We start from the raw sequence: 7,909 nt of genomic DNA, 5'->3' as shown, positions 1-7,909 counted from the left end.
CTCAAACTCCTGAGCTCAAACGATCCGCCCGCCTCGGCCTCCCAGAGTGCTAGGATTACAGGCGTGAGCCACCACGCCCGGCCTGCTATTGCACATTTAATAGACTACAGTATAGTATAAAGAAAACTTTTATATGCACTGGGAAAGGAAAAAATTCATGTGACTCACTTTATTGCAATATTTGTTTTACTGCAGTGGTCTGGAACCGAGCCCACAATATCTTTAAGGTATGCTTGTATTTAATTTTTGAATTACTTCAGATTATCCCTATATTCATATTCCTACTTCATCTCAAATTACTCATCTGTCTAGTTCAAATCTCATCTTTTAAAAACACATTTTAAAGGATGACCTGCTTTCTAAATATGTTCAATTTATATGACACTACATATTTTCTCTCCACACAAATATAGAAGGGAAAACAATGAGAAAGGCTGGTGGTTACATAATTGGCCAGTGTTAGAAGTGCTTGCAACTAAATCACAATCAACTTAGAATTTTTTTTTTTTTTTTTGAGACAGAGTCTCACTCTCTTGCCTGGGGCGAGTGCAGTGGCGTCAGCCTAGCTCACAGCAACCTCACACTCCTGGGCTCAAGCAATCCTCCTGTCTCAGCCTCCTGAGTAGCTGGGACCACAGGCACGCGCCACCATGCCCGGCTAATTTTTTCTACATATACTTTTAGCTGTCCAATTAATTTCTTTCCATTTTTTGGTAGAGACGGGGTCTCGTTCTTGCTCAGGCTGGTCTTGAACTCCTGAGCTCAAACAATCCACCCGCCTCGGCCTCCCAGAGTGCTAGGATTACAGGCGTGAGCCACCGCGCCCGGCCAGAATTTTCTTTTTTTTTAACTCAGGAGAACAAGGGGCTAAAACTTACTGCATTTCAAGCAACTGCTCAAAAAAAAAAAAAAAAAAAATCATCTACCCTCAAGAATATTTTATTCCTAGGTTTAAAAAGAAAACAAATGACTTTTAGATTTTTCCCATATACATTCCCCTATTTCATTCCAATTTAACACATAATAAAGATAAGCATAATTTAGATAATATATTACCAGCAGTTATTCATTTGCCAAGCAATAGTTTATTGAAGTGGATACTTTCTGGGCTGTTGTGGAAAATGCCAAAATAAAATGCCTTATTAAATTCAAGTTAGATTATATCTGTCACATCTTCCTTCTTGAACGCAATTACTATGGAAGAAAATAAATTAAGCCTAATAATGTCATTCATTACAAAGTTGGGTACTATCAAAATGTTTATGACTTTTACAAGTGGTTGCTAATGATTTTAACACTCTGTTCTAATGGGGCTAGTAAAGATGAAATAATAAAATAGACTAGAGGTGGTAGAGAAAGGAAATAAAAAAACAAGGAGAAGTAGAATGAAGTACTTCATTTGTTTGGGTTTTGTGAAATTAAGGAAGACAAAAACAAGGACAAAAGCCTGAAGAGATTAAAATCTAAGGGTGGCAAACATAAGCAATTTAAGAAAGTGCAGCTTCAAATACACAAAGGCCTGAGAGAGAACATAACTCCTACGAGCTGAAGTCGTAGAGAATCAGGTTCAAGTTCAAAGTAGGTTAACCTTGCTTTCAACTTCTAGTCACCCTGAATATTTAGGAAAATGAAAACAACCTTGAGGACAAAAAACCTTCTTTCTGATCTTCATCTAATAAATTCTCTCACTAAAAGAAAAATAAATAAATAAAAGGAACATTTTTCTTCATAGTCTCTTCAAACAAGTTAAAGATTCTTAAAAATTCTTGAATGGTTTAAGAAAATTGATAATCAACAGCTGTTTACAGCAAGGAACTGCAATGTGTTATATGCTATATAAGTTAGAATCATGGAATTACAGGATTAAAAGGAATTATGAGAGCTTATTCCCTTAGACTTAATTCACATACTAGAGAAGGTGCTGACAATTTACAGACTTAAAAAATAAGGGGCTTCAAACTATGACTATATTTAATACCATAATATTAACTAAGATTTTAACTGCTGTTTAAAAATTTAAAACCACAATTCCCCTAGCAAGTGTAACTGTTACCATTTAAAGAAAATAATAGGGATAATCACATTCATCAAATGATTTTATTAAACCTGATGCTATGCTAGTCACCATAATGACCATCTATTGTACTTTTGTGCTGTCATTAAAGAATTCTTAGACTATTCACTACTGAGTTACTATTTAGCTGGTAAACCGAGGCAAAATACTGAATAACTTGAGAAGTCACAAGTACAGAGTCCATGGTACAAAACTACTGAACCATGCTCCTTTATATAACATTACATAACCTTATAACTTTAAATGTCATCCACTAGTTGGGTTTAGAGTCTTTTCCAGATATAATCTAAACTGTGAGAAAAAAGTGAATTCTAAATTCCACATAAATTGATTTTTACTGTGCCTTTCTTTTTGCTTGAAAACTCTTTTCATACATTGCCACCGGCTCAATTTCACCTGCTGATAATGAACACAGAACTCATTGTGGGGAAAAATCAGTGTGTGAAAAAAGTAAGAAGTTATCAGATATACAGGAGAATGAAACAATTGATTGAAAAACACCTCAACCACAACACTCTTCTTCATCCATAAGAAGACATTTTGAATTTTGATATTTTAATTACCATTTCTCTCACGAAAAACGTTATAGGTTCTAAAAAGCTCCCGAGTACTTACCTGGTTCATTTGAATCCTGAATCCAGGCTTTTATTTCTGCTAAACTAGGCTCTTGGGAGACTGAAGCTGCTGCCCCCTCCTCTGGGTCCTCTACTTTAGTCACAGTAAAGTGTGGCATTGTTACAGTTAAAAATTCTTTGTTCTTTCTGTGCTTAAACTTCCTTCCACGCTGTTTTCCCTGCCTACCTCTTCCTTGCTGTCCTCCTTTCAGACTCTGATCACTACCTACAGGAGACAGAGGCTGGGAACCCGGGAAGTACTTTAAGCTCACGTGACCTATCGCCCGGAGGGAGTGGGGTGCTTGAAGACACGCCTTCCACAGTGTTTATCATTCACTTAAAAGGATTAAGCACTCCACCCTTGCTTATTGTTATTAACCTGAAGAACCCCAAGAACTGTTTAGGCTGCTTTCCCAGAGCTGCCACAAGCTGGAGACTGGGCAGAATTCCCAGTGAACTGCAGCCCACTGTGTGTTTCCTATGTGCATGTCATGATCTCAACCTCTGCCCTCATATTTCACACAAGCAAGACTAGGGAACAGTTCACCTAGAAAATGAAAGATATACTATTGGTAAGCTTCTGTTGTTGCTTTATTTCCAAGCATATGAAGAAAAAAATCATACAAATCAGTAAAAGTTTGCTCTTATCTGCCAGGTGGGAACATGCAACAACTATTTAATAAACATCTACATATTTTATACAAGGCATAGTTTTAGACATTATAGTGTATACAAAGACATCCAAGAAGAGAAATTAACTTTCCCAAAAGTATAAGTTCATTTAAAAGAACAAAATATTTTTAAAGGAAAGACTTCAGAATATTTTGTATTATACAGAGAAGCTAAATGTCTTCTTTCAAAGGAAAACAAATCCATCCTGGAGAACATTTGGGGGGGGTTAAAAAAAAAAAAAGGAAAAATCCAAGGAAATCCTTCTGATTAAGAGGTGTGTAGTTCCTTTTAGCACACACTTAAAATAACATACTTAGTTCTTGGTGTATTTTATAACTGCTTACATCAAATTCTCAGTTCATGACTTTAACTACAGAGTATGAGTCTGTACCTCTGCACTTAGCAAAGGGGTTTAATAAACTGAGCCCTGTGTTAATTCATTAACTTCCAATTTTTTTTTTCTTTTTTTTTTTTACTCAGGTACTCACCCACTCTCTAATTTCCATATTGATGATGTAATATAAGGCCTTTGTTGCGTTTGCCTAACAGAAAAAGCTGGGGAAAAATGGGTAAAGCTGAGGTATGTGAGTGATGTGTATCAGGAGTGATTAGATAAAGAAGGTGGGATATAAGAAATAGCTATTTAAAGTACAATTCACTCTTACAGCGAGGTACCACTACACACTCACCAGGACGGCGAAAATCAATAAGACCGACAACACCAAATTTGGTGAGAATGTGGAACAAAAAGAACTTTCATACACTGTTGGTGTAAATTTGTCCCACCATTGTGGAAAAGGTTCTGGCATTTTCCCCATAATCCAGCAATTCCACTCCTAGGTATTTATCACTAAAAATGAAAATATATTCCTATAGAAGGACTTGTACAAAAATGTTCACAGTTTATTCATAACATCCCCAAACTGGAAACACCCCAGGTGTACATCCACAAGAGAATGAATAAACAAAGTGTGATACAGTCATACAAAGGATTACTATTCAGCAATAAAAAAGAATGAACTACTGATATGTTCAACAACATAGATGAATCTCAAAAACATTGTGCTAGGTTAAAGAAGCTTTAAACAAAAGAGTAAATAATATGTGAATCCACTGTTACAGGGTTTTAGAACAGGCAAAACTTATCTATGGTGCAAAAAAGTCAGGACAATGGTTGCCTCTGGGGGTATAGAGGTGAAGATTAACTGGGACCAGGCATGAGAATTGCCTGGAGTGACGTTAATATTCTACATCCTGATAGAATCCTAAAGGGTTCCACAGGTACATACATTTGTCAAAACTCAGACAATTTTCACATAAAATTTGTGCATTCATTATATGAAAAGTTTACCTCAAAAGGAGAAAAGCTGCAAACAAATACTGAATACTAATTAAAAATATGCATTCTGAAGTATTTGGGAGAAGTGAACTGATGTCTACAATTTACCATAAAATGTATATAACAGAATAGATAGAAGATACATAAAAGAACAACTATAATAAAATGTTAATGATAGAATGTGGGTGCTGGGTGTACAGGTGTTCACTATAAAAGTCTTTTAACTTTATGTTTGAAAATTTTTGTAATAAAATGTTCAAAAAAATACGATGAACTGACATCATTATGTAAATGAATAGGCAAGTCACAGACTGGAAGAAAATATTCACAAAACATATACCTGACCAAGGACTTGTATCTAGAATACATAAAAATCCCCTACAACTCAATAATAAAACAACGAACACTCACTATAAAACAGGCAAACGATTTAAACAGACAATTGACAAAGGAAGATATACAAATAGCTAAAAGCACTTGAAAAAGTGCTCAACATCATTGGTCATTAGGGAAATGCAAATTAAAATAACAATTTAAAAGACTGTTGGCAAAGATGTAGAGGCAAATACTGGTAGGAGTAGAAAATGTCACGATCACTTTAGAAAGAGATCATTTTAGAAAGAGTTCTGGTAGTTTTTTATAAATTTAAAACATATATCTAACCTATGACCCAGCAATTTCTCTTCTAGGTATTTTTACCCAAGAGAAATAAAAGCATAAGTTCACAAAAAATTAAAACAAATATGTATATACCAGTTTTATTCATAAGAGCCCAAACAGGAAACAACCTAGGTATCCATCAATAGGATAAACATTCAACATGGATGAATCTCAAAAACATTATGCATTATAAATTATATGTAACACATTAATTATATGCATACTGAAGTGTTTAGGGGTGAAGCTTACTGATGTCTGCAACTTACTTTGAAATGATTCAAAAATAGATCGATTAATAGAGGAATAAATATGGGATAAAACAAATATTGTAAAATGTTAATTTTAGCATCTAGGGGATAAGGATATAGTGGTTCACTATACAATTCTTTCAAATTTTTTGTATGTTTAAAATTTTAAATTAAAATTTAAAAATTTTTGTAATAAAATGTTAGAAAAAATACAATGAATTGAAGTTCACTGAAATCTAAAGATTTTTGGATCTGAGTATAAAGAAAACCACCTAAGGGTCAAATTCTGTTTCACATATAATTTAGGGAGGTGTGTAAATGCTTTACTTGTACTTTGATTTTAGAGTCTTGAATGTTGTTTGAAATGAGAGTCATCATACAGGTATAAAATATCTACATTTTTATAGTTTAAAAAAATTTATGGTATTTTAAAGTAAAAATACATACAGGCCAAGCCAGGGCTAAAGGAGCATTTATAATATCATTACTCCCACAGTGCTTTACACATTAGGCCAAATATCATATTTATGTTACAATTAGTTTTAATAAAACACCTTATTTGTGACTATGTCTGCTAAAAAAAACAAGTTAGCATGCCAGGTGAGGTGTCTCACATCTGTAATCCTAACACTTTGGGAGGCCAAGGTGGGAGGATTGCTTGAGGCTGGGAGTTTGAGACCAACCTAAGGAAGAGCAGGACCTTGTCTCTACAAAAAAAACCAGAAAAATTAGCTGGGCATGGTGGGGCACAACTGTAGTCCCAGCTACTCAGGAGGCTTAGGCAGGATTGCTTGAGCCCAGGAGTTTGAGGTTGCAGCGAGCTATGATGATGCCACGGCACTCTAGCCTGGGCAACAGAGTGAAACCCTATCTCAAAATAAAGTATCTGAATTATATAACTTCTAAACAAGTATAAAAGTTCGAAAAATTTTTAATTTCTTATCTTCCTATATGCAGTGAGGGAAGAGCTCCTATGTGTTAGAGTAGTGTTTCTCAAGAAAAATATCAGACTAGCATGAAGGACTCTAACCCATTCCCCACTCCTATTCAGATACCTTTCAGAGGGCCACGGCAGGGAAACATCACCCCACACCTCCCTTGAGTGTGGTTATCATTCAGAAGGTTAGGCAAACATATAAAAGGCTGTGAACCATTGTTTCAGGCCAGTGCTTTGCAAATTTTCTCTGGTAAAGGACTCTTTTTCTTTAAACTTCCAATTCATTGTGGGCTAATGAGTTCATAAAAAAATAATGAATTACTGGAAAAATGAACTGAAGATAGGCCAAATATAAGTCCCGATTTTTTGTGATTAGAGTCAACAGACATAAAGTTGCTCTATCAAACTGCTATGCAGGTTTCTAAAAACTCTATTTCTTCTTCTTTTCTTTTTTTTTGAGATGTGGTCTCGCTCTGTAGCCCAGGCTGGCGTGCAGTGGCACAATCATAGCTCACTGCAGCCTCAAACTCCTGGGCTCAAGCAATCCTCCTGCCTCAGTTTCCTGAGTAGCTGGGATAGAGGTGCGTGCCACCATGCCCAGCTTATTTCTCCTATTTTTTTTTTAGAGATAGAGCCTCACTATGTTGCCCAGGCTGGTCTGAACTCCTAGCCTCAAGCAATCCTTGGCTTTAGCCTCTCAAGTTGCTAAGATTACAGGTGTGAGCCCCTGTGCCCAGCTCTCAACTTCTGAACTTATCTCCTCACAGACAAGTAATAAGAACTCACAGGTAGGACTATTTGCATACTACACTCTGAACAGTTCTATGTTAGAGAATGTTGTAAACATTTCACAAGAAGAGAGCGGGCAGCTCACTACTTAAATTTAGAGTTACTGCTATAGCTGGAGCCTGAAAGATAAACTTTCATTCTTAAATAGAAGAGATAGACATTTATTTATCATATTCAGCAAACCCTTTATCCCTCTGCTACTGAGACAGTAAATATTAGTTAAAAATATCAAAATGATCACAGATTCTAAATTTTGCCTTACTAGGTATACAATTTTATTAAGAATTAAATGAATGAATCAATTACTTTGGTAAAGACCAACTATCATGGGATGGTAAGGACTTACTACTTGAAACTTCCAAATCTCAAAATTATACAAAATTGAATCTCGAAATTACATGAAATTGTCTATGAAAATGGATTTTTATGAAATGGTATCAGTGATGAATATATAATGAACTTTGGGACTAAAAACTGAAAGATAATAAATATGTAAAAGACATTATTTCCTGATGGGTTCATAATATTATAGTATAAGAAGGGCAAAGAGTTTTCCAAAGGAAAGCATCAGGAAAA

This window comes from Propithecus coquereli, unplaced genomic scaffold, assembly GCF_000956105.1.
Source record: "Propithecus coquereli isolate 6110/MARCELLA unplaced genomic scaffold, Pcoq_1.0 Scaffold3, whole genome shotgun sequence".
Taxonomy (NCBI): domain Eukaryota; kingdom Metazoa; phylum Chordata; class Mammalia; order Primates; family Indriidae; genus Propithecus; species Propithecus coquereli.
The sequence above is the reverse complement of the archived record's forward strand: the minus strand, read 5'-3'. Positions refer to the sequence as shown.